Source organism: Atractosteus spatula, chromosome 14 (genome assembly GCF_055471065.1).
Source record: "Atractosteus spatula isolate fAtrSpa1 chromosome 14, fAtrSpa1.hap1, whole genome shotgun sequence".
Classification (NCBI taxonomy): domain Eukaryota; kingdom Metazoa; phylum Chordata; class Actinopteri; order Semionotiformes; family Lepisosteidae; genus Atractosteus; species Atractosteus spatula.
The window spans coordinates 5,220,961-5,233,897 of NC_142719.1; the positions used below are offsets into that span (position 1 = coordinate 5,220,961).

The 12,937-nt window shown below is 37.9% G+C and overlaps 1 protein-coding gene across 1 annotated transcript in view; it reads right to left on the reverse strand.

Annotated features, from left to right (window-relative positions):
• Positions 1–12,218, reverse strand: part of LOC148820469 (granulocyte colony-stimulating factor receptor-like) — a 29,450-nt gene extending 17,232 nt beyond the window's left edge. The window contains exon 1 of the mRNA XM_088932326.1: positions 12,056–12,218. The gene's annotated coding sequence lies outside the window, so the exon portion shown is untranslated. The remainder of the gene's footprint in view (positions 1–12,055) is intronic.
• Between the last annotated feature and the right edge of the window lie 719 nt (positions 12,219–12,937).

Below are 12,937 nucleotides of genomic sequence, written 5' to 3' on the forward strand. Positions count from 1 at the left end.
GTCTAGGGTTAAGTCTCAAGCGTTTCATAATGTTTTAAGAAAGAAATACAGTATATGCACCAAAATACAGGAAAAGCAAATCTCTTCAGAAGACACAAGCAAATTAATCTGTTTTGTTGAATATTTCTCTGTGGTGTGCAGTGACCATTAACAGCGCATGTACTGCCCTTTAAACACCATTTAAAACAACCTATAGTACTTTACATGGAGATCAGACTTGTTAATAACATGTTAACTGTATATCAGCATTGATGACATTCCCTTTAGTTTCAGTGCTGATTTCAGTAATACTCTAATAACTTGTATAGTGAAATGAAATACTATTCTAACAGAGCCGGAGCAGTGGATCTGTGACCAAGGATCTGTGCCTGTGGCTGAAAGAGGAATCCTACTCTGTTGGGCCCCTGAGCAAGGCCCTTAACCCCAGCTGCTCCAGGGGCGCTGTACAATGGCTGACCCTGCGCTCTGACCCCAAGCTTCTCTCCCTGTCTGTGTGTCTCATGGAGAGCAAGCTGGGGCATAAAAAAAAGTTGAATTCCCAATGCAAAAAATTGTATATGGCTAATAAAGTGATCTTAACAACAAGAACCGCGGTCATATTCTTGTGGTAGACAGCACCTGATTTGTGTGTTCATCTGTTAACTTCATGACTCCACTGCACTAGTTTAATCTCTATCACAATTATACCATAGATGTTGTTCATGCAATATTAGCTCATACAATTTAACATGTAAACTAATAAAAATGGGAAAATTCAACAAGAAATACTGAAAACACCATGCACATTGTGACGCAAAAGCAGATCGATCTCAATTAGAGCATTACTGTCAAAGTCAGACCTGTTTTAAGTGATATCAGTCAATTTACATAATTGGTCAAGGACTGACTGGTGACCCTTTGAGTGCACAGTCACTGCAAGCCACTGATTCTTCTACTAATAATAATACTTCTATAAGCTAAAATTAGGTTTCCCTTTTTCTAAATGTTTTTTTTTTAAATCACTAAGCTCCTCTCAGTAGGAAATCAAGCACAAAATCAATTGAGGATCTTGAAATGGAGTTTGAGAAGTCTGAATGTTCATGAAGAATGTCAGCAAAGTCCCCTTCACCTCTGTACACCAACTCGTAATTCTCCATGATGCCAATTTACAACATTCACGGTCACAGTAAGCCACACTTTTGCTTGCAGTTTTCTTTCTGCAAGTCTCCTCCACCCCATCTCTGCTTTTGTAAGGAAAACGTCACCTAACACCAGAACAAGAAGCAAATCTCTCTAAAACCCTATATGACTGGATTTTACAGTTATCCCTTGCAGTGCTAACACACAGATACATAGATTGCCTTATTTACTTGCAAAAATCCGGGGAGTCTAGTTCTTTTATAAAAGCTGCTTTCTAGAGCTGCTCTCGAGAGTTTATTTTCAGTCTGTGATAGGTTTACGTTTTGCATGGATCATTAATGTAACATTATCAATTCAAGATCTTGATTAAAAATCCCCAGAATGCCTCACGTAAGTCTCCCTGCCAGATGTATTACGTATTTTCTTAAAACTTCAACATGTGGCCAGGGGCACTGCACCACACAGCCACACTGTGGGAATTCTGAGAATGTGGAGTGGGAGGAGAAGGAAGCAACATAGGTAGGTTTACAACTTATCATCTGACTCCTACATGAAGTTGTGAAAATAAGGTTAACTGATTCCTAGAAACTAATTTCTGCTGACAGAGAAGGGCCTAGAATTCATTTTGGGAGTGAATTAGTCATTGTCTATTGATATCTGGATGCTATGCAATGATCCAATTTGAGTCACGTAATCTGCATAGTTTTTAGTGCTGCCAGTATCTCACTAGTAACTTCTGCAATTTCTCTTCAGAAGCTCTATTGCACTGATTTTCTATAACCAGAATTAAGCAGGCTTATCTCTTATATCTGGGATGCTGGTGCATTGTTCTCCCCGCTGAGAGCTGGTGTGTGGGGAGTGTTCTGGCACACTTTGGCTGCAGTCGCATCATCCAGGTGGGGCTGCACACTGGTGGTGGTGGAGGGGAGTCCCCATTACCTGTAAAGCGCTTTGAGTGGAGTGTCCAGAAAAGCACTATATAAGTGTAAGCAATTATTATTATTATTGCAAGCATACCCCTAGCAGTGCTAGTACACATTTATTTGTGCTGGAGCAATTAGGGTGAATGAATGTGTCTGAGGTATTATGGATAAAAGGTACAGTTCACTGAGCAAAACACCAAAAGTAAATGAAAAGAAAAAAGCAAATGTGAATGATAATTTCTATTAGACGTGACACCCTGGTTCTTTGCATAGAGATTCAGTTGCCAACTCAAACAGTGACATCATGTCTGCTATGTCTACAGGTACAAGCTAAACACGCCTCCTTTTCTCATGATAAGCTCTCCCTGTTTCTCTACTACAGGTAGAAACACATCATCCAATACTATAAAAGCCCATGTCTGTGGCAAAACAAATTGTTAGGCATAGCACTTAGGTATTTAAGATGATATGTCAATTTACAGTAAATAAATCCCCATTGCATCTAGTTTTGTTACTTGTCACAAAGAGAAACCATTCGTGCATAATCATTTCCATTTATTCAGATGACAGACATTTTTACTGTATGCAAAGTGATGTACAAATGCAATGATGTAGATGGACATCACCAATTTGATTTATATGAGGCCAGAATACTTAGAAGTAACACTTGCCTTGCTAATAAAATGTGAAGAGGAGGTAGATTAAGATTTTCTTCCTGTTTGACATTCAAGGAGTGCAGCATAGTTTAGGTATTACTGAAGTTCATAAGAACACAAGTATGGTTACAAAAGAAAGAACATCATTGGTCCTGTCCTTCAAGTTTGTTAGTAGTTGATCGATCTCAGGATCTCATCCTTTATTGAAGGAAGCCAGAGTCTTATGCTTTAATTGCATGGTTGAGTAGGTTGTTTCACACCTGTTCGCAGTTTTAAATGCATTTTTTTTGTGATTTGTGTGAATATAAAATGATAGGTATTTACTGGTGAAAGATAAGCTGCCTGAAGTCCTTTTTATTATTATTATTATTATAGTTTGTGCTCAAATACTCTTTCTAATATATACATTTGGCCAGAACATTCAAATTCCAAATTAAAAATAAGTCCCAACAAACTGAGTCCTGTAATCGGAAGATTAAGACCAGACCTTAATTTACTTGTGGTCAGCACATTTCTGGCATATTTTCAGGATACTGAAAATAACAGCTGGGATGATCCAGCTGGCAATGGTGAAATATCACATATGCTGACATTAGTAGCCTGGGGAAAACATAATAAACTAAAAGCAATCAACAAATTCATTTTGTGCACTTCTTTATGGATTTTATAATCTACACATCTCACACTTTGCTCACTAGGCTTTGTTAATTAAGCAATTCAATGCAAAATATCCACTGTGCCTTTTTGTTACAGGTTAACAGATAACATCTGACGTTTTCTTGCGTTGAGTAGTGAAACACCTCTTTGTTTCAGGTTTTTTATCTTTACCATCAAGATGAATTTCTGATCAAACTTGTAAAGCATCCCCCATCTACATTTTTCCCCTCTACACACTCACTATAATACACTTGTGATGAACTAAAAGCTAATGATCACTATAGCCCTGTAAAGTAAGCATTATATTTTGAATTCTGTAGGTGCAATTTAAAATTTCACTACTTTTTCTTTATTTAAGTGGAAACCATGCATCCTAATTTCTTTGTACATGTAAATCTACAAATCCAGTGAATTTATCCACATGGTTTGAAAACAAGGTTACATCCTATAATTTGTTCCTTATATGTGGCAAGTTTCAAATCAGTCAATTAACGCTTGTTTTTGAAAACAAGGCTCAGTCCTTGAAAACTCTCTGTCATATTTATCCAGTGCCACTGTCTCCAGCGACTGGAGCAAAGCGGTCAGTCCTGTCTTCTGATTGCTTAAAGGGGAAACAGTCTTCTCAAATCATCTTGAGTCATCAATGTTTTTTTATTTATTTCTACTGTACACCATCTTAAATTAGAAAAGCACATACACCATCTATGTGCGATCCCCAAGATATTGTACCTCTGCCTAATTCACACACTCACGTTTATAACTTTGAGCAGATCTCAGCTGCCTTTTCTTCACCCTGAAGCACAGAAGATTTACAGATAAAGATTTTCAAGCCAGCACGCTAAACCACACAGTTGAGAAATGTCCTGTGCTCTGTTGCTGTTCTGTGCCAATCTCACACGAGACATTTCTTCAGTTACTCTTGGCTGTTCCTTGCACACAAGGCACATAAGGTACAAAGAATTCAGCTGAAATCCAGGAAACAGTTTTTGGCTTGTCATTCCTATTGCTATTTTCTAGCCATTGTTCAGTATGCAGTATACTGAGGAATTAACATGCTGAACAGGTGCTACTTATGTATAGGAGCTGACGTGGAATGAAAGGGATACATATAAGATCAAATTAGCATTCTAAAATATGCACGTCACTTTGTATTTGTCACTCTTTTAATTGTATTGAAGTGGCAGGGTAGTAATTTTGCAATGTGGATTTAGAGGAATTTCAATCACTAAGTGTGGTTAAATATATATAGACATACTGAAATTAGACACGGAATTGTCACATAATATTAAGGCTCAATGTCTTTTCCAAATCAGCTGTAGTGTTAATATATATTTCACTTTTGCAGGTTGCGTCTCTTACCAGAATACCCTATTTTGCATTCTACAGGCATTTGTTTTCAGCTTTCAAAAACATTTTCCATATAAAGACGGGTGTCCTATGAAACCTACAGTGTCATGAAGGCATCAGTTAGTTTTATTATAGAATGAACATTCTTATGATCAGACCTGCACATTTAGAACATGTATGTTGTTTCACCTTGAGTTTATTTAGAAAATAAATGAATTCTTCTAAGAGTATAATTTATCTGCCAGATATAAAATAAGAAAATATTTTACTTTGGCATTATAAGACTCTCATCCTCTTATTTATTTTCTTTGCTTGCTATTCCACAAAGTGGAATAGGCATTTTGTTTTTCACATGAGCATAAGGAACTTTCTGACTGAGCTTCCCTATCAAAGTCTTCAATGAAAGCCTCAGCTCTAATTACAGGAGTTACACCATCTTCCCAACACCAAGCTCAACGCTCCACTCAGAACGATAACAAGATTTTCTTTAAAGGAAAAACTTCTAGTTTCTCCAAAATGCCAGAAATCCCAGCTGGATCAATCGCAGCTATAGAACAGTATATTCCTCTTTAGCTGTCTTTTTTCGCATGGCCAGCTAGTCTCTCAGCTTAGAGTAGGCATAAGAAAGTAAACTTGCATAAATTATAACTGAAAGAATTCCTCAGAAATAAGGCAAAGAGAATCACATCTTGTATGTGTGCTTCTGAAAAGCTGAATGCAAGCAGCTGCTATGGTCAGGTTTGAATTTTCCATTTGCTCTAGGTGATCTGAACATTTACAGTAGGACTACAAAATCTGTACCCAGTTTAAAATCAGAAAATATATAAATATGCATGAGTCATTACATCACCAGTACATGTTGTATACAGTATATGTTGCTCTATGTCTGCCACCTGTGGCTTGCCTGCTGTCGGGATTCACACTCTGTTTCTCATGATCCTCCCAGAACTCCACTGTGCCAGAAAGAGTCTTCCATCATAAGAGAATTTAGGAATAGCAAACTGGATAAAACTGCATATACAGTATATTCATCATACATATATACCTGTTGTGGCTATCTTTTTTTTCCAAGTAATCACTACATATCACTCAATTTAATTATGTACAAAAAAACCTGATTGTGAACTCATGCAGACTGATCCAACTGGCACTTTAGACCTGTTTTCGGAAACGACAAAAATTATATTACATCTTCCCTAACAAGAATTAGCAGGTGTTTCCATGGTTTGTGTGAGCCAGATACCAGATTGGACAGGAGTCGGTCCATGTTTCTTTGTGTAAGTACATTCTGAGGCCCAACAATTGGCATGTCTGAAGATGGTCCTCATCATGCTTTTACGTGTGTTTTGAAATAGACACATATTATGCGATAAAAAAACCACAGTCTTGAACAGCAGTGTAGGCTACCACGTTATAATTTAAATTGATCACTATCTTGCTGCAACCTTACCCACAATACCAGAATTTGCCAGCCTCCTAGTGTATTTGCTGTTCGACCACAGCACAAGGAACACTGCTTCTCCACAAGATGAAGCTAACATTGCCTCAGCCTGAGAATAGACAACCAAAGGTATACTTTTATAGTAAAGTGAGGAATTGGTTAGTATTCTAAATTGTGTGAACCGAGAATCTTTCTCGGTTCGGTTTCTTCAACTGGGAAGTGGAAGTGGAGATTGGGAGAAATGGCAGTTGAATTCCCCAAGTTGCACTTTTTATCTGCACCTTGCAAAGTGCAGTTCTCTACTCAGAATCTGCCCTTGTTCTACAAAGCTGAAAGCTAATTATTTATGGGGCTTCTAATTATCTTTTACTTGTGGAACAGTTTTGAAAAAGGAAACAAAATTCCATTTTTAATTTGGATTTATTTGTAGGGAACTTTCTCCAAATTAATGAACAGTTCTCAAAACATTAACTGAAGCAGCTTGGCTCTTATAACAACTCAGTTAATGTCTGTCATTTGCTTTCTTTGGCAAGCTGCAGTGTTCTTCTCTTACTCACATCTTCTTGTTGTGATATCTCAGTGTCCACTGTCCCTAAGATTACCTTTGTTCCTGTATTCCTACTTCAGAGGATCTTGCTCAATGTTATTTTTGCCAGGCAACCTCAGCATAACAATGCTTGTAGTATCAAGATCATGAGATGATTTATTTCCCCAAAACTCTACCGGCTCCTGTGTACTCAATGGCTGGTTACACGTATGAGCTACTTAAGCAGACACCAAGCAAACACCTATTGCAATTCATAACAAAACAAACCAAATGTTTTAAATACACTGTTACATTACATGTTATTCTGTCTCCTTTCCTCACATCACGTTATGCTAGGGTTCACTGAGGAGCATGTGACAGTCACCTATGGCATTAAAGCTATTTTTTTTAAAGTTAGAGTAATAGAACCATTCTATTATAAGAATATTCTATTTCTATCAATAGAACTAGAATTGGAAATTAATTAATTAAGTGCTGGTGTATGGGTTATGTGCTTTTGAGTGCAAATAGGTATACCTTCCCTGTTTACATATTATTTGATGTGGTCAAAACATAAAAACATAATCTGGAACACTTAGAAAAACAGTTTATCCTTGTTTACTTCTTACCATTTCAGTAAAGGATAAAACCATCATTACGACAAGGTGACGACAATAACTTGAAGTTTTTTTCCATGAATGTCTCTTTGACGACAATCATCCAACTTTTCTCCTGCAAACGTACTGATGTCATCTTGATATTTTTATTAGACTCTCATCTTTGCTATTTCTGGCCACTTGGAATCCAGGTCCATATAACCCCACCACCTGCCTTCAACAACCATCTAATCCCATTAAGATTGAACGATTAAAAAGTTTAAAGCTACTTGTTATTGGGTGAACAAAATAACTGAACAGCTGCCTCCAAATTAATTTTGGGAGCCTCTCCGTCTTCTGTTCTTCACTGGCTCATTTCTTTTATCATCAAAGCATCAACAGACATCATAGGTTCACCATGCAGGAAAAGTAGCTGTCTTGATGAACGGCCAAGATAAACATATCATCATCCATCACTGTTTTAACGCTTGGGAGGGAAAACCAAAATTTAAATTAAACCCATCAGTGTGCAACAAAGAAGAAAAACACAGTAAAAAGCAGGCACACCTTAGCAAATATTGTATCCTTATGTAAAAGAAAATTTAACTTATGACATACATACTTCCACACCTATCTACCAAAGGCATGGAATGTAAATTGTCCAGTACATATATATCTATCCTACCCTTATGCTGAAACCATAACAAGCAGATACATGGTTTACAAAATAGGCTGAATTACACATGTTGCAAGGAAGGCGATGGTTTGTATGCTGCATAGAAAAGCAAGCTTTATTGACCTGGACATCAGTACCCATCTTCTATTGCACCAGAAGGGCCAAGATGCAATAACTCACAGAGGCCATTCAGTCCCTCTGGCTCAGGTGGTTGCTAGCAGCTCATTGATCCAAGGATCTGTCCTGATGCTTCTTGAAAGAAGCCAGGGTGTCAGTTTCAACAACATGGCTGTCTTGTTACAGATTCCCCAGATCTCGATTTTATCTGCCCTGCGCCAGAATTCCTATTTCTGCTCCCTGGTTTGCGATTCACTGTTGATTCTGCAGAAGTCCATTGGGTTACTTTGTTAATGTCTTTGAGGATTTGTAAAACTTTTAGATGCGCCCATAACAAGTGCGTGCTCATGCATGTTGTTTTCCCATTTGATCCTGGAAAGCAGCACATTTGAGATTAAAATGGCGATCAACAGTGATATTAGGTTTTCTAAAAAGGCATTTGGTAGAATGAGGAAGAGGTCAACAGACAATATCTGCCAGCAGTGAACTTTTATGAAGTTTTTTTAATTTTACTTTTTACACACGCACCGCTACACAAACTAGTGTGGGAAAAGAGCTCAAACTAAAAATAACGGGTAATTAGATCTGTTATATACCATTTCAGGATATGTAGAAGAGAAGATGAATAGAAATCTGCAGGGAGCCAAAACACAGGAAGTATTAAGATGTTTAAACAGAAAAGAAAGACCAAAGTGACTTAATTTACAGTGAAGACTGACAGTCACCACCTGTACTTAAATCTGCCACTGTAAAAGGACAGAGATTACGCTTAACACAACCAGAAAGCCCTTTTGGTCTTTTCTTCTGTTCTAGACCATAGGACTGTGGATCCTTTCTATATTAACCAATACCAGGATTAAATGATACCATTGACACACATGCTCAACACACAAGACAAAGGCAACACTTGATGCTGGCTTTCAGCTGGGTTAGTAAACAGAAAGTCTCCACGAATGAATTTCGATCCACAAGACTAACTCCTAGACCTAACCAGGACCCCGACTGTCCCAGAACAGGCGACATGCTCGTGATGCTGAGGTTAATTAGGGTTCGATTATGGTAGGTCACCTTTTGTTTGTAGGTTTCCGATGAGGCAGCTAACACATCATCTTGGATTGCAAGAGATACGATGGCTTGACCACTCAAGACAAGTAAATTATGACCTTCATCCCCCCCCGAACAAAAAAACCTGCGGAAATACACATACATGTGTTTGTGTTCGGATTTTATGGTAAAAAATTACAACACATCCTCCGTGTGGCAATATCTTCTTGCTGGAACACCGTGACAAAGCAGTTCTCCCACACTACCCTACTTCTTACTTTTGGGATTTATAACCTTTCATAATGAAATATGGTGTCAAGTGATTAAAATAAAGGAACTTTTTAAGCAATGTTATTACATTTCTAGATATTCGTAGTGCTCAATTATTGTGAACTCAATAATACATGACTGCATGGTTATATACCTTACATTACATCCCCACCAAGTTCCATACTCTATATTACATGCCTGCCCAGTTCCATACTCTATATTACATCCGTGCCCAGCTATATCCTAGAGACCAACTACATACTCTATATTACATCCCTACCCAGTTCCAAAGAACACATGCTCACACCTGAAGAAGGCTCCACGGCCGAAACGCTGCGTTTCCTTTCTTTTCTTTTCAGCAGGGAATAATCCTGTTACCTGTTCCACTGTTCATATATGTCTACTGAATATCTACCCTGAAAAAAACACCTACGTTTCTTCGTAAACACTTTGTGCTGTCTTTTCTTACTAAGCTCTACATAGATCATCCTAAATGCATTGGCGGTGAGGGAGTGAACCCATATTAAAAACAAAATCAAGAGGGGCAGTTTTTCCCTCTTTTCAGCCATGTCAATCGCTCTTGTATGCACTGTACTCGAGTTGACCCGAGTTCACTCACAGCATGAACTGATAAAGAACGGAAATAAGAAAAAAAAATAGAAGTGTTTCCTGGAATTCCATAGTCAATAATAATATAAACCACATGAATAATTATATAAACAGGCCACATAAGAAACAGGACTTTTGAAATCAGAGTCCCTATTCTGAATATTAATAACAATAATTGATTCAATTGTTCATTGACCAAATTTAAAATGAAGAAGTACAGGAAAATAGTGCTTGACTCTTTAAGAAGATAAGATGACTATTTCTTTCTTGGTTTTTAATCAGTCTGTTTCTGGATTTTTTTTATACAGGACACATCTTTATACTGTACACGACTACAACCCTTCGCATCCCACACAGAGCTATCACTGAAATGCTGCTAAACATGGAAAATTATTCTATCGAATGTGAACAAGCGGAGTATGAGGAAATGTGCTGAGACCACTGTGTCACTGACACTTTAAAGATTTCAGAAAAGAGGAAGGAAACGGCACACACAAAGCCTTTCCTGATGAGATTCAAAAAATCGGCTTTAACAATCTTCTAGTAAATTCAGATACCGGTGCCCAGTAGAAAAGAGTTCTGTTTACAGATTTTAAAAGAGAAATAGGAAACATTTTCAAAGCAGGAGTAGTTCTGTCATAAGACTCAGGGGTACTGGGAGTCCTGCACATTTCTCTTTTAAAAGCTTCAACTTTTAAAAACATCTATCCAGTCTATCTTGTTTTCTGCAAGCCCATTTCATCACCACCAGTGTGAGGAGGCTGGCGCTGCCTCGATATTTTGCAAGTGCTGTGCTTTATATCTCGACTGGAAAGGCTACTGAAATTGGGGAGTCACACATGTGCTGCTTTTCACAGCAGCTAAAAACTGAACTAACATGCTGCTTGGTTGGAATCTGGAGAGTTTTTTTTTAACGCAAAAGATTGGAGATCTTAAGTTTCGTATGAAACACAGGAGCTAAAAGACAACCTTCAATCACCATATAGAGATTTTAAATCAAACCTATTTCCAGAACTACTAGTTTTTCAGTTATTTAATTGAGTGGTGAGGATAGCTCTAGTCTACACTACTAGAGCAGGTGGTCCTGGCCTTGGTACTGGAGCCCCACATACTGCATCTACTGGCTTGAGTTTCACCTGAGTAATCAATTAAATAATCAAACACTTCATTGACTTCATTGGATTGCTGTAAATGGTGCAAACAAGGAGCTTCTTCCATTAAGAGTTAGCTAGGCTGGAACTACAACTAATCCATAGGTGGGCTGGCCTCTGGGACTGGTGTGGACTACATGGAGCAGCTACATTGCTACAGTTTGTGGGTTCACAGTAAAAGCTTCAGCGCAGAAAGACACCACATTCTTACTCTCAGTTAAATGATGATGCACAATACTTGTCGCAGCTGTTAACATTCATTTAAGACTTGTTAATTTTTAATATTTAAAAAAAATATTACATGCTCTATATAATTACACTGAGTGACACCAATGGTCCATTGCAACGGATTTGCGCATTTTATTTCAGAGCCGCGTACTAAATCCCAAATTGTGGCTAGCGCTAGTAAGGTTTTTTTCTTTTCTGATCGCAAGTTAGTGCCCCACTTTCAGTTCGTCGCTATTGACTTCACATGACTTTTGAATTTGTCATTATTTTTGGCGTTCGTAGACAACCAGGTTACTTTTGAAACGGCGACGAGAGGTTTACGTGGTTAAAAAGAATTATATCAATGGGTTTCCCGACCGAAGAGTTCGCTTGGCGCTCTTTTTTGATTATTCTTTTAGTAAAGGTATAACAAAAAAGAAGTCTAAAAACTTACATGAGAATGTTAAAGAAATCACAAAACAGGCCGATAATGTCATCACACGTTGGCAGGTGTTACTATAAATTACAAAACGCCATGGCAACAATGCAACCCAAAACAAGTGTAAGACATCAGTATTTCTCAACTACACTCAACTTGACAACCGAGAACATGTTGTACCTCGGATTCCTCTACCCTTCGGTTAAACTGACAAATAAAATCAAGAACTATATATCACACATCAAGAAAACAAGTAAAAAAAACACTTGCTGCTTACCATATGTAACACAACACAGGCGTAAATCTCTACTCTTTTACCGTTTCTTCAGTATTTCCCTCAGCTCTCAGATGATTTTGTAAAGCCTCTCTTCAACTAATTAAAAAGTAACGACGATCTCTTTTGAACAGCAGAAAGTCCCGAGTCTACGTGATCAGACTCTGGGGTGTTTACTCTCGAGTATTACGCGAGAGAGCACCAGGCGCACAGCGATGAGCGGCAGTCTGTTGGAGAAGCTTAACTGTTTCACTCTTGGCATTTGGCACCAGCTCCGAACAACGTGCGGTCGTTATTTAATTTGCATCAGCTTCCTGTAAAAAGGCACACTCTGTTTTAACTCGGTTTCCAAATCAATGAATGTGTGCAAACAAATAGAACATTACATGTTAACAAACATAATCTTAAAAAATATTCAATAACTTTTTTTTTCCTACCAGGGGTAGGAAAGCACACAGCAAATGTACTAAACATAAATATTTGATGAATATCCCTTTCTGCTTAAGGCGCAGCAATGTGAATACAGTTGGTATTTCACCCCTCGGCTCTGCATACCGAATTAAAAGAGCTAGATTACATATAAATAATGTACCTGTTTGTAAGTACTGAATTATGCATACCTGTAAAAAACACCTAGACAGGACCTGTTGTTCATTCAAGTGTTGGTGTACAGGTGCAGAGCACCCAGCTCCCAGAACATTATTTTCAAGAACAAGTGATCTGTGGAGCATGGCTTTTAAGTTAAACAATCATAACCTCTATTATGTTGTTTTCTCCAGCCTTTAGAACAATGTTTCCCAATCATGATCCTGAAGATCCCCTGTGACTCTGGGTTTTGTTACAACTGAGCTCTTGATTAATTAAGCTTATTGAACACTTTATTAA